Raw genomic sequence first — 24581 nt, 5'->3', positions numbered from 1 at the left:
GCCGTTGGGGTGGCTGGAATCTCGGGGCCTGTGGCCTTGGCCAGAACTTCGCGTGCCCTCTCGCTCACCCCTGGTGTGCCATGCCAGGATCACTTTCTACCTGTGCCATGGGGTCAAAAAGTTAGGAAGCACTTTCCTGGCAACTCCGTCCCCTGAGTAAGCAGGAGACCTGCAGAGTGTTCATCGCGGTATTTCATAGTAGCCTAAAACCTGAAATAGCCACATATCCGTCAGTGGCAGAACGGATAGGTGGTGGTGCATGCTGGCACATTCTTGCTGTAAACGCTGTAAAGTTGTGAAATGAAACGAACCACTGCTGCGTTCATCCGTGTGGATGAGTCTCATCATGCTGAGGGAGAAGCAAACTGCGGGCGCAGTGTGTGCCGCCATTTATATTAGGTTAAAACACGCAAAGCAGAGCAGCATCAGGTCACCAAGATGTGTGATAAAAATCTAAATAAGGAACACGGGAAGCTTAGAGACACAGTCCACGATGGTAGTTCCTTTGCTGGGTGAGAGGTGGGGAGGAGGCAGGAAGGCGCAGCCTGGAGGGCACACAGCGAGATGGGAGCAGGTTTTTTTTTGGTTGTTGGGTGGTGGATGAAAGGGTGTTCATTTTATTATTAGTCTAAGTTATAAATGTTTTCATATGTGTGAAATATTTAATTAAAAAACCAGTATCGAAATGACATCTTAAAAAAAAAAATCTCTTAAGAGTTTGGAATTGCATTCAGCCAGATAACCTTAGCTTAAACAAAATACAGATTTATTTTCTTTTGCATAACACATGTCCAGAGGGCGTGAGTTCAGGGCTGCTCTAGCGGCCTCCTGGGCAGCATGGCCAGGCTTCTTCCACCTTTTGGCCCTGCCCTTCTAGCACCTAGTTTCCGCCCTCAGGGTCACGCCAAGGTCCAGGTGATGGTGGGAGCCCCAGTCTCTCAGGTCTTCATTGAAGGCAGGGAGGGGGAGGGGGGAGGGGGGAAGGGGGAGGGAGGAGGGAGCGCCCCTGCAAGCTCTTCTTCAGGGGCTTTCCTGGGAACCCCAGGGGTGCCTTCCCTGGCTTCCGTGGTCTGGCACTCTGTCCCAGAGCTGCACCAGTAGCCTAGGGAGTCGCTCTTAGGGGCAGGAGAGGGGTACGGTATAGAGGGTCGGTGAATGGTCTTTCACAACATTAGATACTGAAAAGTTCAAAAACACTTCTGAATAACTCAGTGTTCAAAAAAGGTATTTTAACATAAGTCAGAATTGAGTAGTAATGAAAATGCTTCTTCTGGGATGCATCTAAAGTGGGACTTAGAGTACTGGAAAATATTAAAAGGCTGAAAATTAATGAGCTACCTGTCAATATAATTAGATAAAAAAAGCAGTATAGAAAAACCAATGAAAGAGGAAGGGAACTCAAAGAGCAGCAACTAATGAAATATAAACATGCAATAGAGAGAACCAGTAAAGCAAAGGATAAATTTTTAAAAAAGAATAGTAAGATAGTAAAAAATAGAAAAACTTTGAGGGGAAATAAAGAAGGTGCAGATAAACTATTAAAATCTTAGGAATTAAAAAGGGGATATTAATCTGGCCAGCTAACAGGGAGGTGAAGAGGGTCAACCACCACACCAGGGAGTCAAGAGTGCCTGCAGCTGCAAGCAGGAGAATTGCATCCAGCATCCACGTGGAATCTAAGCCCCCTCTTGATGTAGAGGGGACTGGACATAGCCATCCCAAGTCCACAAGATGGAGGAATAGAGTATGGATTAGAGTGGACTTACTGGTGTTCTGCTGGGGAACTACTGTGATTAGTAAGGGAAGAAATTGTAGTAGTGATGTGGAGAGGGTGGCCACGGTGGCTGCTGATGGTCGGGAGAGGGAAGAAGAGATATGGTGTGGGGGCATTTTCAGGAGGTGGAGTTGTCCTGGGTTGTGCTGCAGGGATGGATGCTGGACGTCGTGTGTCCTGTCGTGGCCCACTGGGTGGACTGGGGGAGAGTGTGGACTACAATGTGGACCACTGTCCATGTGGTGCAGCGGTGCTCCAGAATGTACTCGCCAGTGCAGTGGATGTGCTGCAATGATGGAAGAGGTTGTTGATGTGGGAGGGGTGCGGTGGGTGGGGTGGGGAGTATATGGGGACTTCATATTTTTTGAATGTAACATTTAAAAGAAAATAAAGAAGAAGAAAAAAAGTAAAAAAATAAAAATAAAAAAGGGGGTATTGTGACAGATACAGTAGAGATTTAAGAAAGAATCTTAGAGATGGCTTTCTGCCAATAAATTTGAAAACTGACATTGAAATGGACAATCTCCTAGAGAAACAGAATTTACAAAACTCAAGAAAAATAGAAAACTGAATAGACCTGGAACCTGGAAAGAGATGGAATGGTTTGAAAATCTTCCCACCCAAACCAGAAAAAATCAAAGCCAAAGCCTAAAACGTAAGGCCCGGGATTGTTTCACAGCCAGTTCTTCTCAGTGTTGGAGGACAGATCATTCCAATCTTATACATCAAACCATATAGAGACTAGAAAAAGAACATTCATGAAGCGAATATAACCTTGATATCAAAACCAATCAGCTATGGGGGAAAAAAACTCAGAAAAATGAATCTGTTTTTCAGAGATATGTAATACATCTGTATGTCATAGTTTAAGGGTGTTTAATATACGATAAAACAAATATTTTCTCTTTCGGGAATTGTGCCCTCCGGTCAGGACAGCGGTTCTTCCTTGGTAGGAGAGGGGAGAATGCTCGCCCTGTCTCGAATCTTCTTGTTTTCCTGAAGCTGGGTAGTGAGCGCGTCCTGCTCGTTATTTGCGCTGCACCCCTCTTTGTCGCTCTGCAGCCTTCCGGGGTTCTGTGGAGGGACGTGGGCGGGGAGGCAGGGGGAGGCCTGGCAGCCCGGCTGCGCGAGGGGCTCCAGCCTCTGGGTGCGGGGCCAGGTCGGCGGGGCCGGAGCTGGTGGGAGGACCCCTCCCCGGGGTCCTGTGGCGAGGCCTGCCCACCCCTGCGGGGCTCCGCGCTCCTGCGGGCTGTGGACTTACTACGTTCATCCTCAAGACCCTGACCCTCGGGGGAAAAGAACAAGCCAGGCGCCCAGGGACCGCTGGACCACCAGGAACCCTTTTCCTTGCTCTTTCTTCCTCTTACAGGGAAGTGCACAAAACGTCTATGGACAGTTGAACAAGTGGTTACAGAGTTAACAAGGAGCTGGAAAGCAGACGCCCGAGGCCCCCGCACGGAGGCGGGAAACCCGCACCAGCTGCGCCGGGGCTTGGCCTGCACTTCCCGCTTCTCTGCGCCCCCTACTGCGCATGTCCCCGGCCCTTCCTCCCTTACTGCGCATGTCCCCGGCCTTTCCTCCCTTTGCGCATGTCCCCGGCCCGCAGCAGCCGTTAGTTTTGCCTGCTTTTGAACCCCATGTGTTCTCATTGGGTATGTCTTCCTCTCTTTCTTCCGTCTCAACACATTGGTGAGATCCGTTCGCGTCGCTGCCTGTAGCTCGCTCACTCTCAGTGTCGATGGCTCCACATTTTACGACTATGACATACGTCCCTGCACTGGCGGTGCTGGTTTTGGTTGCTGCACGGTTGCGCTGCGGCAGATGATGCCATTCTCGTTCTCGTCCATTTCCTTCGTGACGATGCGGCTGTTTTTTTTTTTAAGAACCACTACGTGACATTTTAATGTACAAATAAGCATAATTTGGGGGGACCAGTATCCATATGCCGTTTTCTTCTTGTCACTAGAATTATACAGAGAAAAAAAACAGGACTTCTGATTTTAATCACATTTCTTCTGGAATTTCATGTGGCTTAGTGATGCCAGGTACAGACATTTTTGAAGTTTGTGTTTGTCTTCCTGAGCTGTCAAAGGGCTGTTACTCTTTCCTCCAAAAAACAGGTCAGATGTATCTTCATCTGCAGACGCCTTTATTTGTAGGAGAAAATTCCCAGAATGGTCCTTGAAAGCAGGAATATCCTGATTTTGACTGAAAAGCCCTGTCCCAGGGAGCTTAGCTGGAGCTTCTTCCGGACAGGGAACGTGGACTTGAGATCAGCCACATATTCTGGGTAAACGTTTGGCTGATAACTGGATTTCTAGGATTTAATGGTAAACTTTTTTTTCCTTCTACCGAAGTAAGCATCTGTGCAAGAATTGACACACGCTTTCTTGAACCAGAAGTGTGTGAGGTTCCATCAGGACAGAAAAGATATACTGAAGAATATCACAGAAAGAGTTGATGGAAACTCTTGAGCTGCAGCTTCTTCTTGGGCAACATTTTGTAAGAGTGGAAAAAGCATCTGTAAGCCGCTATCTGCGACATTCCTCAGAGTACTGTTTGAAAGCCCTAATAATGGAACCAAAACAAGCTTGAAGTGCGTGGGTGGGACAGCCAAGAATGCTGGGAAAGAAGGAGAATTGACGGCCTGAAGTAGGCAGGAAAGATTTGTTCTGTGCTAAGGATGCTCTTTAAGTCCTTATCATTTAACGTGACTTCAAAGACAGCATCAAATACTTGAGGGATTTCAGCTGTTAAATGTCCTCCTAACTTGTTGACATAATAGCCATAGCACTAAGCATGTCTGGCTCTCTAGCAGCTGGGGCATTTCTCCGATCATCAGTGAGAACTGCATCCAACAGAGGAGGAACCGAGTTTCCTGTGAATCACTGGACCAGCTCAGCCAACCGGATATTACCTTTAAAGTTTTCCAGTTTACTGTTCACATCTTTTTTTCCCCCAAGCAAATCAATTTTATTGATATATATATTAATAAAACATACAGTCATCCAAAGTGTACAATCAATGGTATCTGGTATAATCACATAGTTGTGTCTTTATCACCTCAGTTATTATTTGAGCATTTTCATTTCAAAGATAATGATAATAACAAAAACTGGAAGATTCTTTACCTCAATCTCTCTATGCTGCCTCTGCCATACATAGCTATTTCTGACTACTCTTGAACAGTTTATTTTTAAGCAGTTTCATTGAGCTGTATTCACATACCATACCATGTATCTAAAATGTGCAATCAGTGGCTTTTAGTATAATCACAGTGTTGTGCATTCATCACCACAAAAGATTTTAGAACAATTTCATTACTCCTAAAAGAAAAGCTCCACAGCCCTTAGCAGTTACTTCTCAATCCCTCTATCCTTTTTCAGCCTTACAAAACCACTAATTTAATTCAATTTAATTATAAATTGATTTGTATTTACATTTTATATAAATGGAATCATACAAAATGTACTTTGTGTCTGATTCTTTCACTTAGCATAATGGGCTTTTTTTGTCTGATATTAAAATCTCATAGTATTAACATATATTTGTTCAGTTTCAAATAAATGCATTTTTACCCATATTCATATTTTATGCCTCGTATTACTATGTTATACAGTTCCATGTCACATTTTTTAGCTTTCCTTTTAGTAATGTACATGACCTTAGACCAGGGGCTCTGAACCTTTTTTGTTCCATGGACTCCTTTGCCAATCAGGTGAAAACTACAGACCCCTTACTAAGTCCACACTCTACTGTGTATTATTTAATTAAAATATCACACCACTCACCAACACGTCCCCATAAGAATAATGTTTTTTCAAATTTCAATTCAAGCTCACGGACCCCTTGCTAAGAACCCCTGCTTTAGACTTTCCCTTTAAACCACTCTCATAGCCACATCATAGCACTGCCAGTTACAAATGTTATGTTGTGCTTTCACCTTTTCTATTCATTTCCAAAGATTAACACACATCCTTTTTCCCAGTTCTGCACAAAGTAACCCTCAGCTTTCCATTCTCTGACCTCATTCTATTTTCTCACGACCCATATTCAACTTACTAACTCCATGAGATTACACAATATATTTAGTTCATAGTAGCACAGTCATACAGTATTTATCCTTTTGTGTCTGGTTTACTTCACTCAAAAAATGTCCTCCAGGTTCATCTATGTTGTCATATGCTTCACGACTTCATTTCTTCTTACCGCTGCGTAATATGCCATGGTGTATATACATTACAGTTTATTCATTCATGGGGTGATAGATACCTGGGTTGTTTTCATCTTTTGGCGATTGTGAATAATGTTGCTGTAAATATTCGTGTGCAGATGTTTTCGTGTGGCCGCACTCACTTCTGGGTATATGCCCAGTAGTGGTATTGCTGGGTCATGTGGCAAATCTGTATTCGACTTCTTTAGGAACTACCAAACAGTCCTCCACAGTGGCTGTGCCATTCTACATTCCCACCAGCTGTGAATAAGTTTTCCTGTCTCTCCACATCCTCTTTAATGCTTGTAGTTCTCTGTCTTTTTAATAGTGGCCATTCTAATTTAGGTGTGAAATGATCGTAGTTTTGATTTGCATTTCGCTAATCACTAGTGATGTTGAACATTTTATCATGTATTTTTGGCCATTTTTATTTCTCTTTGGAAAAATGTCTATTTAGGTCTTTTGCCCATTTTCTAATTGGGTCGTTTGACTTTTTATTGTTGAGTTGTAGCATCTCTTTATAGATCATGAATATTAAACCCTTATCAGATATGTGATTTCCAAATACTTCTTCCCATTGAGTTAGCTGCTTTTTACCCTTTTGACAAAGTTCTTTGAGGTGCAAAAGTATTTTATTTGAGGAGGTCCCATTTATCTATTTTTTCTTTTGTTGCTTGTGTTTTGGGTGTAAGTCCAATAAACCACCACCTGCGACAAAGTCTTGAAGATGTTTCCCTACATTTTTTTCTAGTAGTTTTATGGTCTTGGCTTTTTTATTTAGGTCTGTGATTCATTTTGAGGTGATTCTTCAATAGGGAGTGAGGTAGGGGTCCTCTTTCATTCTTTTGGTTATGGATATCCAGTTCTCCCAGCACCATTTGTTTAAGAGACTATTTGGGCCCTTTAACATGGTTTTACTAAGTTTGTTGAAAACCAGTTGGCCATAGAGGTGAGGCTTTATTCCTGGATTCTCAATTCTATTCCACTGATTGATGTGTCTGTCTTTGTGGCAGTACCATGCTGTTTTGACCACTATAGCTTTGTAATATGTTTCAAGGTCAGCCACTGAAATTCCTCCCACATTACTTTTCTTCTTTAGGATGCTTTCAGCTATCCAGGTGCACTTTCCCTTCCGAATAAATTTGGTAATTGCTTTTACCATTTCTGTAAAGTAGGTTGCTGGAATATTGTTTGGTATTGCATTGTATCTGTAAAAAAGTTTGGGTAGCATTAATATCTTCATGATATTTAGTCTTCCAGTCCATGAACACAGAATGCCTTTCCATTTGTTTAGGTCTTCATTGATTTAGCGTAGTTTGTAGTTCTTTGAATACAGTTCCTGTACTTCTTTGGTTAAATTGATTGCTAGTTATTTGAGTCCTTTTGTTGCTACTGGAAATGGAATTTTTCACCTGATTTCCTCTTCAGATTGTTCAGTACTAATGTACAGAAACATTACTCATTTTTGCATGTTGATATTGTATCCTTCCACTTGGCTGAACTCTTTTATTAGCTCAAATAGTTTTACTGTAGACACTATAGAATTTTCTAAATATAAGATCATGTTATCCACAAATATTTATTCCTCTTTTCCTATTTGGATGCCCCCCCCTTTTTTCTGTCTGCTCGCTATGGCTAGAATGTCTGTACATTGCTGAGTAACAGCAGACAGTGGGCAGGCAGCCCTGTCTCCTTCCCGATCTTAGAGGGGAAGCTTTAGTCCCTCCCCATGAGTGTGATGCTGGCTGTGGGCTTTCCAGGTATGTCTTTTATCATGTTGAGGAGTTTTCTTTCTTTTCCTATATTTTGAAATGTTTTTATCAAGAAGGATGATGGATTTTGTCGAGTGCTTTTTCCGCATTGATTGAGAGGATCGTGTGTTTTTTCCCCTTCGATTTGTTAATATGGTGTATTATGTTAATTGATTTTATGTCGAACCAGACTTTCGTACCAGGAATAAGTTCCACTTTGTTGTGGGATTTTGAGATGCTGTTTAATTCTATTTGCAGGTATTTTGTTGAGAAGTTTTACATCTATGTTCATTAGAGAGATTGTCTGTAATTTTTTTTTCTTGTAGTATCTTATCTATCTGGCTTTGATATTAGGCTGATATTGGCTTCATAAACTATGTTGGGTAATTTTCCCTCCTTTTTAAGTTTTTGGAAGAGTTTAAACAGGAATTTTTTTTTTCAGGAGCTTAATTCTTTTTGAAATGCTTGGTAGAATTTACCTGTGAAGCCATCTGGTCCTGGACTTTTCCTTGTTGGGAGGTTTTTGATGACTGATTCAATAAGTTGTGTTTTTGTTTTCATTCATCTCAATATATTTAGTGAGTTCACTTACAATTTCTTCTTTGACCCTCTGCTTATTTAGGAGTGTTTTATTCAGCATGCACACGTTTGTGATTTTACTTCTTTCCCATCTGTTATTGATTTCCAGTTCCATTCCTTATGATCTGAGAAGGTGCTTTGTATAATTTCAATATTTTTATATTTTTGAGACCTGCTTTGTGACCGAACATGTGGTCTCTTCAGGAGAATGATCTGTGAGCATTTGAGAAGAATGGATAACATGCTGAGTTTGGGTGCAGTGTTCTGTATATATCTTTTAAATCTAGCTCATTTATCTTATTGTTCAGGTTCTCTGTTTCCTTGTTAATCTTCTGTCTAATTGTTCTATCTAATGATATGACTGGTGTGTTGAAGTCTCCAGCTGTTATTGTACAGATGTCTGTTTCTGCCTTCAGTTTTGCCAGAATTTGCCTCATGTATTTTGGGGGCACCATGCTTAGGTGCATAGATATTTATGACTTATTTTTTCTGGTGGATTGTTGATCTTATTATTTTTTGCTGCCATTTTTCTCTATTTTTTAAAAAAATGTTATATTAAAAAAATATGAGGTCCCCATATATCCCCCGCCCCCCTCACCCCACTCCTCCCACCTCAACAACCTCTTTCATCATTGTGGGACATTCATTGCATTTGGTGAATATATTTTGGAGCACTGCTGCACTACATGGATAATGGTTTACATTGTAGTTCACACTCTCCCTCAGTCCACCCAGTGGGCCATGGCAGGACATGTAATGTCCAGCATCTGTCCCTGCAGTACTACCCAGGACAACTCCAAGTCCTGAAAATGCCCCCACATCATATCTCTTCTTCCCTCTCTCTACCCTCAGCAGCTACTATGTCCACTTTCTCACATCAATGCTACAATTCTTCTATTACTAATCACAATAGATCCACAGTAGAATATCAGTAAGTCCACTCTAATCCATACTCTATTCCTCCATCCTGTGGACCCTGGGATGGTTATGTCCACTCCACCTCTATATCGAGAGGAGGCTTAGATACCACATGGTTGACGGATGCAGTTCTCTTGCTTGCAGTTGTAGGCACTCTTGGCTCCCTGGTGTGGTGGTTGACCTTCTTTACCTCCCTGTTAGCTGACCTGGGTAAGTCCAATAAACCAGAGGGTAGGAGTTGCAAGTCTGCTGAGGCTCAGGACCTGGCTGTTACTTGGACAGTCCAGAGATTCAGGTCTCCTGAGTGTATACCAACCCCAGCACCAACCACAGGTTTGGTAAAAGTAACAGAAGAGGCATGTATAGAAAGGTCACAACTAAGTCCAACTCCATCACACTCAGGAACACAAACTCCAAAGTAGGGCCAACTGACATGGCCCTGAACTCCAGAGCCATCTGCCATGACCAAAGAACCTGTGGGTCTCTGTAGCCCAGAACCAGTACTTGGGCTTGTATCTACTTTGGTGATCTTATTAATATATAACAGTCTTCTGTATCTCTTATAACTTTTTTGCATTTAAAGCCTGTTTTGTCCTATATTAATATAGCTACCCCTGTTCTATTTTGGTTACTGTTAGCATGGGATATCTTTTTCCAGCCTTCTACTTTCAGCCAGTTTGTATCCCTGGGCCTAAGGCAGGAGTTCTTGAGCTTTTTTTGTTCCATGGACCCCTTTGCCAGTCAGGTGAAACTATGGACTGCTTACTGAGTCCACACTATACTGTGTATTATTTAATAAAGAAATGACACTTGCACCATCATGTTACCACAAGAAAAAAATTTTTTTTTGAACTTTAATTCAAACTCATGGGCCTCTTGTTAAGACCTTGTTGGTCTAAGGTGAGTTTCTTGAAGGCAGGTATGGAGGGCTCATGTTTTTTTATCCATTCTGTCAGCCTGTATATTTTGTTTTTTTGTTTTTTGTTTTTTTTTTTTCCTCAGTTTTTTTTTTTTTATTGACTTTGTAATAATATTACATTAAAGCCTGTATATTTTGATTGGGGAGTTTACCTATTCACGTTCAATGATATTACTGTAAATGCATTTGCAGTTTTATTGTTTGGTTTTCATATGTAATATTTTTGTCTGTCTTTTTACTCTTCTGGTTATGCTTTCTGTTATTCTTGTCTTCTATGTGCTCCTCCAAGTCTCTCCTATCTTTTTCTTTCAGTTTGTAAGGCTCCCTTTAATATTTCCTACAATTGTGGATTCTTTTTTATGAACTCTCTCAGCTCCTGTTCATTTGTGAATATTTTAAACTCACCTTCAAATTTGAAGGACAGTTTTGCTGAATAAAGAATTCTTGGATGGCAGTTTTTCTCTTCTAGTATCCTAATTGTATCATGGTTTCTGATGTGAAATCCGCACTGAGTCTTACTGGGTGTCCCTTGTGTGTGATGATTTGCTTCTCCCTTACTGTTCTCAGGATTTTCTCTTTATCTGAGAGCGGATAAAGAAAAGACCTGGGACGGCGGACTTGGCCCATTGGTTAGGGCGTCCGTCTACCACATGGGAGGTCCGCGGTTCAAACCCCGGGCCTCCTTGACCTGTGTGCAGCTGGCCCGTGTGCAGTGCTGATGCACCAAGGAGTGCCATGCTGCGTAGGGGTGTCCCGCATAGGGGAGCCCCACGTGCAAGGAGTGCGCCCCATAAGGAGAGCCGCCCAGCGCACAAGAAAGTGCAGCCTGCCTAAGAATGGTGCTGCCCACATGGAGAAATGACACAGCAAGATGACACAGCAAAAAGAAACACAGATTCCCGTGCCGCTGACAACAACAGAAGAGGACAAAGAAGACGCAGCAAATAGACACAGAACACAGACAACAGGGGTGGGGGGGAAGGGGAGAGAAATCAATCAATCAATCAATCTTTTAAAAAAAAAAAAGACCTAGAAGTAGGTCTTTTCACATTTATTCTGATTGAGGTATGGTGCACTTCTTCATGGACATGTTCTTTTCTTTCATGAGAGTTGGGAAGTTTTCAGCCATTATTTCCTCAGATACTCTTTCTGCCCCTTTTCCCTTTTCTTCTCCTTTTGGAACTCCCATGACATGTAAGTTGCTGTATTTTGTGTTATCATTCAACTGCTTGAGCCCTTGCTCAGTTTTTTTTCCATTCTTTTCTCTCTTCAATTTTAGCTATTTTGCCTTCAGTATCACTTTTTCTTTCTTCTGTCATTTCAGGTCTGCTGTTTTATGCCTCTAATGTGTTTTTGATCTCGCCTATCATGTCTTTAATTCCCATGAACTCTGTTAATTTTCTATTTAGATTTTCAAATTCTTCTTTGTGCTCACTCAGTATCTTCTTTAGCCATATTGTCTTTCAACTCATTAATTTGAGTTTGGAAATTTGTGTGCATCTTGGTGATTATTTGCCTCAAATCCTGTCTTCTGGGGCTTTGAGATATTCCTCGTCTTGGGCCATTTCTTCCATTTTCCTAGCATGGCTTGTGATTCTTTCCTGATGTCTAGGCATCTGAGTAGGATGGTGCCTTTACTCAGATGCTCAGTTTCTCTCATGAGGATTTAGTGGCGGGAGGCAGTGTGTTACTGCTGTTTTTTGATTCTTGGTTTAACCTGATCTGGGTCTTTAGGATTTCCCTCTTAGTTGCTCAAGTATGGACCCTGGGCCCCGTAATGGGTTGCAGACCTGCTTCCTAGGGCCTTGGGGAGGGAGGCTGTAAATGCCAGGAAAAGCCGCTCTGACTTACTACTTTTAATTTCCTCCTGTGCTCATCTTTGGTCGCCAGCAAATGGCGGTCTTTGGCAGCCCTCTCGGTTCAGAGCTGGTGGGAGTGTGTCTGCGGCAACACGGACTGGATCAACGTGATAGAGGATCCTGCCTGGAGGCCAAGAGCCTCCTAATTCAGACTTTCTCAGAGGCAGCTCTCCAGCCTTTGCTGGCAGCCCCCTCCCTTTGGCTGGGAATAATTCCACTCCCCTCTGCATCCTCAGAACCAGTTCTTGTCAGTAGAGAGGGAGCCCGAGAGGGCCCGAGCTCTTTAGTCCCCTGTGTGCGCCCAAGGCCAAAGATGGTGCCGCCCCGCCCAGCCTGGAAGGGCCCATGTGACACCGCAGACCAACGTGGGGTCAGAAGCTGTGTCAGCCTTAGGCTGTGTCCTCCTCTTTCCCCTTTTTGGCGAGGTGGATCCCTGGGGCCCCGTTTATCTGTATCTGAGGCCTGGGAATTTCAGAGTGCCTACAGGGTGAGGGAGGGTGCCCGCAGCTGCCGCTTCCAACTCAGTTTTGCTGTGGCGATTCTTTCCCTTTGCGCTTCTCTCTTCTGAGCAGTGCCTAACCTTTCTCTGGTGTCCTAAGCCCTAGAAGTTTTTTCCAGGCGTCTTCTGCCTGTCCTCTGTCTGTTTTTCTGGGAGAGAGGAGAGTCCCCTGTCTTTCTGGTGTCGCGTCTTCTCCGGAGTGCGTGTTGGCACGCTCTAGGTCAGCAGGTGCTGTGAACCAGCGCCCCGTTCGCCAGGGAGGCCGCGGAAGTATTCTCACGGAGGCGTTTGTGTGCACTAAGCTGTCTAACTAAGTTCTTACAAGCTGAATTACAAAGGGAGGCCAGCAGCTCTGCAGGCTCTCACATTTGTTTCCACTGTGCTACCAAGTTGACTGTTCCAGGATCTTTAAGTATGTCCACGTTTTTGGTAGCCTGCTGGATTACGCTGTCCCACACTTGATGAGGAAGTGGCCTGTGTTTTCCTGCCAAGTGTTCTTGTACCGTTTGGTATGTTTGCGCACCAGTCGTGCACCCCACAGCTTCATACAGTGTACTCCTGTTGAGGCTGAAGATCACAAATGCCAGCATCAGTGCTGCTCAGTCTCACCGGGAGAAGGCACTACTTCTCCCACCCGAGCCTGAACGAAATGTCTGCGGCATTTTTCAGCTATTTTAACAAAAGCATCGCAAACCATATGTTGGACTCCAGTGTGGGTCTCATGCATGAATTCAAAGAGCTTGTTGACTGTAGTCTTCTAGAATTTCCAGTGAGCTCTTAGAAATCTTGGATATTGACCTACTAAGTATATGATTTAAAAAAAAATTTTTTTATTAAAGTTAGTAGATCACAAGGAATGTTACATTAAAAAACATAAAAAAACAAGAAACATAAGAGGTTCCCATGTAACCCACTCCCCACCCCCCACCACATCATTTTTGTAAATTGTGTTTTTTTGAAGATATGTACATCACACAAAAAATGTTATACTAAAAAATGTAAGAGGTTCCTGTATACCCCCCACCCCCCGCCCCACTCCTCCCACACCAACTACCCCCCTCATCATTGTGGCACACTCATTGCACTTGGTGAGCACATTTTGGGGCACTGCTGTACTACACAGATAGTAGTTTACCCTGTAGTTTGCACACTCTCCCAGTACATTCAGTGGGTTATGGCAGGATATATAAAGTCCAGCATCTGACCCTGCAGTATCATTAAAGACAACTCAAAATCCCAAAAATGCCCCCTCATCACATCTCTTCTACCCTCTCCCTGTCCTCAGCAACTACTGTGGCCACTTCGTCCATCTCGATGCTAAAATTTCTTCTATTACTTGTCACAATAGTTTTATAGTAGAATATCAGTCCATGCTAGTCCATATTTTATTCCTCCATTCTGTGGACCCTGGGATGGCGATGTCCCGTCCACCTCTAGATCAAGAGGGGGCTTAGACTCCACATGGATGATGGATGCAATTCCTCTGCTTGCAGTTGTTGGCGCTCTTGGTTCCCTGGTGTGGTGGTCGACCATCTTCACCCCCCTGTTAGCTGTAAGTGTGTGATATTTGATGCAATAATAGCTTTATTATCTTTGCCCCTTTTCTGTTTCCTTAATCCTAATAGATCTTTTATAGTGGTGTAGCAGTTTGATATTATTGATGAATTCCAAAAAGAAATACTGGATTATGTTTGCAAACTGATCTTTTCCTCTGGGCATATTAGATTATATTGGATTCATAGGTTTACTTGATTAAGTAATCATGTAAACCTCTTGCGCCAGTAAATCTCTTGTGCCTTTTTTGGTGGGTGGGGACTCACAGATAAAAGGTATGGCAAAAGACAGTTGAGAGCTTTTAATGTTGGAGTTTTGATGTTAGAGTTTGATGCTAAAGCTGGAGCCCCAGGGAGAGAGGCAGAGCCATTCACCTGATAGTCCGCAGCTGACCTTGTGGAGAGAGGCAAAGCCTAGAGAGCCTCATAGTCTACAGCTGACCTTGTGGAGAAAACAGAGATGCTGAGCCCAGAGGGACCCAGGAAGCCTGAGCCCTCACAGACGTCGGCAGCCATCTTGCTCCAACATGTGGAAATAGACTTCGGTGAGGGAAGTAACTTATGCTTTATGGCCTGGTATCTGTAAGCTCCTACCCCAGATAAATACCCTTTATAAAAACCAGCCCATTTCTGTTATTTTGCTTCAACACCCCTTTGGCTGACTAATATAAGTGGTAACAAGAAATCTTTTTGCATCCTCTTCACACATTGCTCCGCTCATGGAACTTTTTGCCCGACACAGTGTATTCATGCTTTCCCATGACCACTCTGTACCATTCACGTGCTTGTGAACTTCTCAGTCTTTATTCTTTCTGTATTCTACATAATCCAGTTGGCCAAGATAAACTGTTGTTTCTCTCATATTCTTATACAAATTTATGGAATCTCAGTGCTTCATGAATTCTCTCACAAGTTCTCCCTGATCATTTTCACAACCAGTACTTCCCCTGGTTTAGCTGTATGACTAACCATCAATAAACGGACCTTGGATAATTCAGGCAAACGGAGCTGTCTCTTGGGAGGAGCATCAAAATGTTGACATCCAGAAAGCAAAGGAGAGGCGGATGTAGAGAGTGGACTTTCTCTATAGAGTTCAACTGCCAGGCGAGTCCACTCTTCAAGATAAATTGTAAAGATTCCAGTTTCTTCCTCTACTGATACCAAGAACACGTAGTGAAGGGCCTCTATCAGTGTTTCCCTGAGATTTCATATCTTTTCTGGAAGTTGACCCTGCTCCTTAAGGAGGGTGCCGAGGAGCAAACCGACTTTGCACCAAGTCCTGTTCCCCATATTTACCATTTGAGACTGCGAGCCGTGTACTGGTGTTTACAGGCAGCACGTTTCAGCTGCGCGTCGTCTGTGTCAGCAGCGTCACAGACTCTTCCTCCTCTTGGCTAACACGCCAGCAATCTCAGCGATGCACTTCAGAGAGACGTCTCAAGACACTGGAATACTCAGGAACTTACAAATTAATGTGCTGGGTGACCTGGCCTCGAAAATATATCCCAGTGGACTCCAGTTGGAAGTGTGAGCAGTGTTTCCAAGTTCGCACATACAAGTGGAGCATTTGGGGACTTGTCCATCACATACTGGCACAGCTGAAATATTTGCACAAACTGTCCCTTGAGTGTTTGGCTTTCACGTGGGTTATCTGCCCACTGGAGAATCAAACTCTTCTTCAGTTGAGAGTTTAAGGGTCACCGTATTCATCTGACAGAGACTTTCCCTGGTCCTCCTTGCTCCTGCAGTGTTACTGATGAAAGTTGGCTGGTGTTCGGGCCATTTTTGTTTCAGTATCTGAACAAGAATCTTTCAATTTCCTGATATACACCTTCTCCTTCTCTATACAAGTTGGATCAGATGATGTCTTGATAATGAGGTCAACAATGTATTTTTTTATTCCTTAATGTTGGTTCCTTGGAAGAATGTTCCACCTTGTTTTTAATCACATTTTCCAAAATCTGTAGTCCAAAGTGCTCGTGGAGGCTCCTGTCAAGCCTGGCTGTGGAGTTGCACAGGAAGGTACCCTTCTTTCTTGTTCGTTTTCTTTGAAAATTCCAAAATTGCATTGACTCTTGTCCATGCATCAGGGCGCTCCTTCAGAGGTGCCAGTTCTCCTTGAGCCTCTTCACCAGGTGCCTTCTCCATGGTATAAGCAATTCACCGCATTGTCTAGCAGGTTGGTAGCCAGCTTTTGGCTGAAATTGAGCAGCTGATAGGCTGCACGGCCTGCTAACGTGGTCAGAATTGCTGGCATGGATTACCAAAGATTGAACCCACTGCTTCTTCCTTCCTTGTTGGGGAATTAGGGCAGTGTAGGGTGGGGAGGGGGTGAGATGAGGAAATCAAGGTGCGTTTCACAGTTTTCCTATCTTAAAAAAGGAAATTATTAAAAAGGAGAGGAAAATGGCAAAAAAAGAAAAAGCTGAGCAATGTTTATCCTATTTCAAGGACCTCCCCCAACTCCTACACCCACCTGTCCCCCCACCCGAAAGAAGGGGAATTAATCTGTGGAATAAACCCTCCCACCTGGCTGGGGAGTGATGGAAGGGGGAGCAGAATGGGGTCAAGTCCCAAAGATTCAGCCCAAGGGGGACCCTCCAGCCACAGGCGGCAGCAGGAGCAGCAAGAGGAGAAGAGAGGGCATCGAGGAGGAGAAGAGAGGGCACTGAGGAGGGGAAGGGAGGGCATGGAGGAGGGGAAGGGAGGGCACGGAGGAGGGGAAGGGAGGGCACGGAGGAGGAGAAGAGAGGGCACGGAGGAGGAGAAGAGAGGGCATGGAGGAGGAGCAGAGATGGCACGGAGGAGGGGAAGAGAGGGCACGGAGGAGGAGAAGAGAGGGCACGGAGGAGGGGAAGAGAGGGCACGGAGAAGGAGAAGAGAGGGCACGGAGGAGGAGAAGGGATGGCACGGAGGAGGGGAAGAGAGAGTATGGAGGAAGAGAAGGGATGGCACGGAGGAGGGGAAGAGAGGGCGTAGGGGAGGGGAAGAGAGGGCATAGAGGAGAAGAGAGGGCACGGAAGAAGAGAAGAGAGGGCACTGAGGAAGAGAAGAGAGGGCACGGAGGAGGGGAAGAGAGGGCATGGAGGAGGGGAAGGGAGGGCACGGAGGAGGGGAAGAGAGGGCATAGAGTAGAATAGAGGGCCTTCGAGTAGAATGAGGGCATGGAGGAGGAGAAGCAAGGGCATAGTGGAGGGAAAGAGGGCATAGAGGCCATGTGGTCGGAGGACGTTCTGCTGCCAGTTGTAGTCTGCCCCCCCCCCCCAGATGTGGCACCCTCCCTCAGCTCCAGCACTGCCCCTGCCCCCGAGCTCACTTAGACTTTCCTCTCCCTCTTGTTTCTCAACGACCCTCTGTGTAGTTGCAGGGACGGAAGCAGCAGACTAGCACAGCTGCCGCAGGGGCCTGGCTGCCGCTGTCCTCGCCACTGCTGTAGCTCCTGCTGCACCTGCTGTGGCCGCCACAGCCGCTCCTCCCCTCCTCCTAGTGGCCTCAGACCCCACCTCGGGTGAGCTTTCACCATAGCGCCGTGGCGTGTTTCCTGGTGTGGTTCTGTGGCCTGTGCCTCCTCAGTGCCGCGTCTGAGGCTGTGGGTCTGCTCCTGCTGGCTGTTGTTTCCCCTGACTTACTCAGGTGCCTTGGTTCGTTGTGAGCAGCTCAGCTCTCTGGCTGTGTGCCCCTGCCAGATCCCTTGAGAAATTCAAGGCCTTCAAACTAGACAGTCTGAGGTTTCTTGGACAACCAGTAATAGAAATTCAGTGTAGCATCTCAAGATCTCTTCCCTCTCCTCCCTCTCCCCCGCCGTTTTAATTGGGGCCAGGGCAACTTTCGCAGTCCCCCTGGGATGGGGAAGGGGGCAGATTTGCCTCTACCTCACTCTCCTTTCTGTGCTTTCAGCTTACTATAGGAGGGGTCTCCTTTAGATTTGCCAAAGCAGGTGGGCCAGAGCTTTGGTTTTTAGCCTTCCACTCTTCTTTTTCCATGGGACTAGCAGATGTTTTTTGGACAAAAGTGGCTTGACAGTCTCCCATCCAGGGTTCTTACTTTTTTTCAGATTTTGGCCTAAATTTTTCTTTCTCTGTTGTTTATGCCTCCTCACTAGTTTTAGCTGTTTTTAGTGGTAATGTCCAAAGAACTAGTCCTGATTAGCACACTGTGTTCTAGGGAGCAGTCACCTCTCAGAAACACTTAAATTTAGTTTTACATAAAGGACTTCATATGCTAGAAACTGTTTTTACCATGGACTTAGTCAGCCCTCGTGACATCAGTGCCTCCCCGCATTCTGGTTCCTCTTAATAACCTGTCTTAACCTAATATGTGCCTGTGTTTGTTTTCGATTGCTGTATGTAAAATTACCACAGATTTATCTGCTTAAAGCACCATCTGTTTAATAGTTCGTAGTTCTGTAGGTCAGAAGCATGGTGTGGCTGGACTGAAGGCAAGGTGTCTGCCAGGCTGACATCTTTTCAGGAGGCAAAATTCAGCTCCTTGTGGTTGTAGGACTCAGCCTTCTGTTTTCTTGCTGACAGTCAGCTGGGGGCTGCTCTCAACAGCTAGGGTTTGTGCTCACGATCTTTCCATGGGACGCCCTGCATCTTCAGGCTAGTAGTGGCACATCAGATTCCCCGTGTGCCTTTTTTTTTTTTTTTTAATATTTCACCTATATTTTACAAGCTCTAAGCTTATCTTTTTTTTTTTTTTAAAGATTTATTTATTTACCCTCCCTTCCCCTCCTCCCACCCTGCTGCTTTTTGCTGTCTGTGTTGTCTTCTCGTCTCATTTTCTCTCCTTAAGATTCACTGGGATTCAGTCCTGGAGACCTTTGATGATGGAGTGGTTTGATATGGTTATGAATTCCAAAAACAGATATTGGATTATGTTTGTAATCTGGTCTGTACTTGGGTGTGACTGAGTTATGATTAGGGCTTCGATTGGGCCACGTCATTAGGGCATTGAGTCCCTGTCCCTTCGTGGGTGGGGACTCACAGATAAAAGGCATGGCAAAGGACAGAATTGAGGGTTTTTGATGCTGGAGGTTTGAGGTTGGAGTTGATGCTGAAGCCTTAAGCTGGAGCCCTGGGAAGTAAGCACCAAGAGGAAAGAGAAGCAAGGCCCAGGAAGAGAGGAACCCTGAGCCCAGGAAGAAGCAAGCCCTGGGAAGAAAAGAACCTTGAACCCAGAGAGAAGCAGGACCCTGGAAGGGAGGAACCCAGGAAGCCTGAACCCTCGGAGCCGTCAGCAGCCATTCAACACATGAAAATAGATTTTGGTGAGGGAAGTAACTTATGCTTTATGGCCTGGTATCTGTAAACTCCTACCCCAAATAAATACCCTTTATAAAAACCAACCAATTTCTGGTATTTGCATCAGCACCCCTTTGGCTGACTAATACAGATGGGGAGAGAGGTTCCCTGTCAATTGTGCCACCTCAGTTCCTGGTTTCTTCTGCGCTTCACCTTGACTCTCTCCTTGTCCTTCTCTCTCTCTCTCTCTTTTTTTTTTTAATTTTCTTTATTTTCCTTTGAATGTTACATTAAAAAAATATGAGTTACCCATATACCCCCCCATGCCACCCCTCCCCCATCAACAAACTCTTCCCTCATTGTGGCACATCCACTGCACCCGGCAAATACTTTCTGGAGAACTGCTGCAGCACATGGACAGTGGTCCACATTGTAGTCCACACTCTCCCCCAGTCCACCCAGTGGGTCACGACAGGACACACAACGTCCAGCATCTGTCCCTGCAGCACCACCTAGGACAACTCCATATCCTGAAAATGCCCCCACACTATATCTCTTCTTCCCTGCAGTACCACCTAGGACAACTCCAAATCCTGCAGTACCTCCTAGGACACCTCCAAATCTCTTCTTTCCTCTCCCGACCATCAGCAGCCACTGTGGCCACCCTCTCCACATGGCTACTACAATTTCTTTCCTTACTAATCGCAGTAGTACCCCAGCAGAACACCAGTTAAGTCCACTCTAATCCATACTCTATTCCTCCATCTTGTGGACCTGAGATGGTTATGTCCAGTCCCCTCTACATCAAGAGGAGGCTTAGCTTCCACATGGATGATGGATGCAATTCTCCTGCTTGCAGCTGTAGGCACTCTTGGCTCCCTGGTGGGGTGGTTGACCCTCTTCACCTCCCTGCCAGCTGACCAGGGTAAGTCCAAAAAACCAGAGGGTAGGAACTGCAAGTCTGCTGAGGCCCAGGGCCTGGGCGTCACATTGATAGTTCAGAGATCCAGGTGTATGCTCTCCTGAGCATACACCAACCCAAACGCCAACTACAGGTCTGGTAAAAGTGACAAAAGAGGCATGTGTAGAAAGGTTATATCTGAGTCCAACTCCATCACACTCAGGAACACAAACTCCAAAGTAGGGCCAACTGACATGGCCCTGAACTCCAGAGCCATCCGCCCTGACCATAGAACCTGTGGATCGCTGCAGCCCTCAGGAGAACCAGCACCTGGGTTTCCATCTGTCTTGGCTGTCTTTGGTACCCTGCTGAGGCATGCATAAGCATCAGCCCCTGATGACCTCCTGACTCTTTTTTGGAAACTCTTAGCCATATAAACTCCCTTGTCCTTTCCATTTCCCCCTTTTTATCCAAAGTCAAATGCAGTTTTTAACACCTGATATTGCATGTAGGCTGAGATATTCTGCCGGTCTGAGTTGACCTCTTTGTTCATGGTCTTTTTGTAGTTACATCATCAGCTGGTGCTTGGTAGTAATCCCTTGGTACCAGGGAGGCTCATCCCCAGGAGTCATGTCCCACGCTGGGGGGAAGGCAATGCATCTATAGGCTGATTTTGGCTTAGAGAGTGGCCACATTTGAGCAACATGGAAGCTCTCAGGAGGTAACACTTAGGCACCCACAGCTATAGACCTAGTTCATATTTCAGGCACACAGGCTCATAATCATAATCGGAGCCATCAGTATCCCCTTGTCTCTCTTTTGATATGTCATCATCTTGCTGTGTGATTCACTTGTGTGGGGCACTGGCTAACCGCACATACACTCGCGTAGGCACTGACTCACCATGTGGGTACCGGCTCACCACGCTGGCACGCTTTCTCTTCTTCTTTTTCACCAGGAGGCCCCAGAGATTGAACCCAGGTCCTCCCATTTGGTAGGTGGAAGCTCTATCACTTGAGCTGCATCTGTTTCCTCCCCTTTTGCTTTTACTCTTTGACTTTTTCTTTGCATAAAGGGCTCATGTGATTGGGGGAGGCCCACCCAGTTAATCTCTTTTTCATGAACCCAAAGTCAATTAATTAATTAATTACATCTGCAAACATCTCTTTTACCATATAACAAAGCATAATCATGGAAATGATGTCTTATTCACAGGTACCATCCACAGTCGGGGGCGGGGGGGGAGTAATACAAGGCCAGGGGTCATTGTGGGCCATTTTAGAATTCTGTCAGTCTCACTCTGCCCTCTGATCTCAATGACCCACATCTGTCCCACATCCAAAATGCTTTTGCCCAATCCCAATCTCCTGATTACAGTAAGAGCCCAAGTCCAAAATCTCATCCAAATCATCTAAATCGGGTGTGGATGAGGTGTCTTGATATAATCCATTAAATACAACTCTCGGGGCACAATTTCTTACAATCTGTGGCCCTCTCAAACCAAAGGGACAAGTTATATGCCTCCAACACCCCCAGCAGACAGTGGTGGGACTGGCATAGGGTAGCAGTTTCAAACGGGGAAGTGGAGGGTATAATAATAAAGAGTCACTGGTCCAAAGCAGTTTTGAAATCCAGCCTCGCAAACTCTAGCTGGAGTTCTTTGATTAGGTCTTAAGACCTTGGAATTTCTCTCTGCTTTTCCCTCTGTATTCTTGGCTTATACCCCCTGGCCCCTTGATTTTTTCTGAGTCATCCACTCTTTTCTCGAAAGTTATTGTGTGTTTGCAGTTCAGTCATTTAGTCAGCCTGCTTCCTGTCAGTGACCCCTTTTCACGTTGTACTTCCTCTGCCCCACTCAAAGTTGGCAGTGTCTACTGGTGGAATTTTTTTGAGAACCTCGTGGACCTTGCATGGATTTCACAGGAATTCACTCTCCATTAGACAAAAAACACACCCATAGTTTTTTTTCTGAGATAATCCCTTCTCTGTTTTTGACTTCTGCTGAGATGGCTAAAGGACAGTGTTCTTAAACTTCCTAGAGGGAAGCGGACATGGCTCAACTGACAGAGCATCCGTCTGCCATATGGAGGCTCCAGGGTTTGATACCCAGGGCGTCCTGACCTGTGTGGTGAGCTGGCCCACATGCAGTGCTGCTGCGCACAAGGAGTGCTGTGCCACACAGGGTTGCCCCTGCATAGGGATGCCCCACACGCAAGGAGCGCACCCCACAAGGAGAGCTACCCCATGTTAAAAAAAAGCGCAGCCCACCCAGGAGTGGCACCGCACACACAGAGCTGACCAGCAAGATGATGCAACAAGAAGAGACGCAGTTTCCTGGTGCTGCCTGATAATGCAAGCAGACACAGAAGAATACACAGCGAGTGGACACAGAGAGCAGACAACAGGGGGGGAAGGGGAGAGAAATAAATAAAATCTTAAAAACAAAAACAAAAACTTCCTAGAGACCCTCTGATTTGATTAAGAAAATTCATGAGAAAAACCCTTAATCTCTTCAAACAGTCCTGTGTGTCTGAGTTATTAGATTTTTTGATCCTTCTGAGGTTTTGGCAAAGTGTTACAAGGTGACCAACTCAGCCTGTTCTTGGGCTCCACTTTCAGCAGCCATTTCTGACACTGAGCATGTTTTCTCATCAGGGAGGCTGAGAGTTTTCAAAGTCACGAGGTCCTGGTTCCCTTTAGCTTTGCTTATTTTCCTTCAGTTTAGCACTCTCCTCTTTCCTCTTCCTGTAAGCAGGAAGAAGATACTGGGTAGCACCTTCAACACTTGGCTTGGTCATCTCCTCAGCTGAGGAGCTGGTTATCGTTCGTGGTAGTCATGTTCGTTCGTTTAGATACAGGGGATTGAACCCAGCACCTGGTATATGGGAAGCAGGTGCTCAGCCACTGGTGCTACATCTGCTCCCCTCGTCATGTTCTTCAAAGTCATGGCAAACATGGAACCATTGCTCCTGGGGGAGGCACAGCCTTTGGTTTCTCTGAGTCTCTGCTCACAATATTTTCATCAGCTGATCACTACATAACCTTGTTTTTTGTGTGTTTCTGTTTAAAAAAGTGTGTCTAGGAATTTGTGAAATATAAACCATACTGTGTATATTCTTTCATTCATCTCTTCATTCAGTGGGTTGTAAAGTATGGTCATTTAAAAACATTTACTTATTTTCACCAAGGTTATGTATGTGTATAGTTTCAGGAGTGCTTTCTCACTGCTAATTAAAACCGAAGCACAAATTTAAATAAACCATAGTGGTTTCCTATTCCAGCCTACCCTTCTTCCAAGTTTTGTACTCCCCAGAGGCAGCTACTATCAATTGTGAACTCTTTCTTTTTGGCATCTTATTCCTGATCTTTAAATAACAAATTTATCCTACCACGTCTCAATCTCTAAAATTTCAGGCATTGCTAGTGACTTGACCCCATGGGAGATGAGACTTTAGCTCTTCTCACTACCTCTCCTTCAGAATAGCCAGTGCCATCATCTCAGCCTTGCAATACAATCGTAGCATAAGCTAAGTTAGACTGACAACCCAGTGTTTACATTTTATGCCTGTGGATATCTTTTCAGAATTCAAGGTTGGGATATGCGAAGATTACTTTTCCTTCTTGTCCAACTGTTAGTTTTCTTTGTAAGTAATCATTGCCATTTCTGTTTGTTTATTCTGTTTTCCTTGGTGCTTTTCATGGCTTTATTAGTCCCCAACTCTCAGCCAGTTGTCTTATTAATTCTTTTCAGGACGTTAAGATAGAGTGGATTTTCTCTGTCTCGACCCCTGGAGACTTCTTGCTTCAGTCTGGGCTGGCGGCTTGCAAAGCCTTACTGCTCGCTGTTACCCTTTTGTGTCTCCTGTTTCTTGCTCTCCTTTGTCCTAGGTTTAGTCCTCCATTTCAGTGGACTTCCCCCACCCCCTACCTTCCTGAGAAGGTATATGTGAGAGAGAAAAACGTTAAAAGTGTGATGTGTCTAAAGAGATCTTTATTCTGTGCTCATGCTTGGTTAGTAGTTTAGCTGGGTATAGCATTCCAGAATGAAAATGCTTTTCTTTCCTGAGGGTCGAAGGCAGTGCTCCATTTTCTTCTCACTTCCACTGGCCTGTGAGCAGTTGGACCACGTTCTAAATCTTGATCCTTTGTATTTAACCTGCCTTTTTCTTCCCTCTGGAAACTTAAATAACTTCTTTATCCACATGCCCTCCCCCCAGCTATGTTCTGAAAATGCACCAGATGTATTAATATCTTAGTGGGGGTAGTTTCACACCTTCTTCATCTAACTCGTGTCCTCAGTTCTGAGAAGTCCGTCATCTTAACATGGGGAGTCCAGTTTGGGATCTCTGGGCCTGACATGTTTTCTTACCTT

The 24581-nt window shown here is 44.8% G+C and overlaps 1 protein-coding gene and 1 pseudogene across 3 annotated transcripts in view; one reads left to right on the top strand and one right to left on the bottom strand.

Annotated features, from left to right (window-relative positions):
- The window catches only part of RADIL (Rap associating with DIL domain), a 79238-nt gene that overhangs the window by 21369 nt on the left and 33288 nt on the right, over window positions 1-24581 (top strand). The window lies entirely within an intron of this gene.
- LOC131275459 (exportin-1-like) lies at window positions 3779-16322 on the bottom strand (annotated as a pseudogene).

Source organism: Dasypus novemcinctus, chromosome 23, assembly GCF_030445035.2.
Source record: "Dasypus novemcinctus isolate mDasNov1 chromosome 23, mDasNov1.1.hap2, whole genome shotgun sequence".
NCBI lineage: Eukaryota > Metazoa > Chordata > Mammalia > Cingulata > Dasypodidae > Dasypus > Dasypus novemcinctus.
The sequence above is the reverse complement of the archived record's forward strand: the minus strand, read 5'-3'. Positions and strand labels throughout refer to the sequence as shown.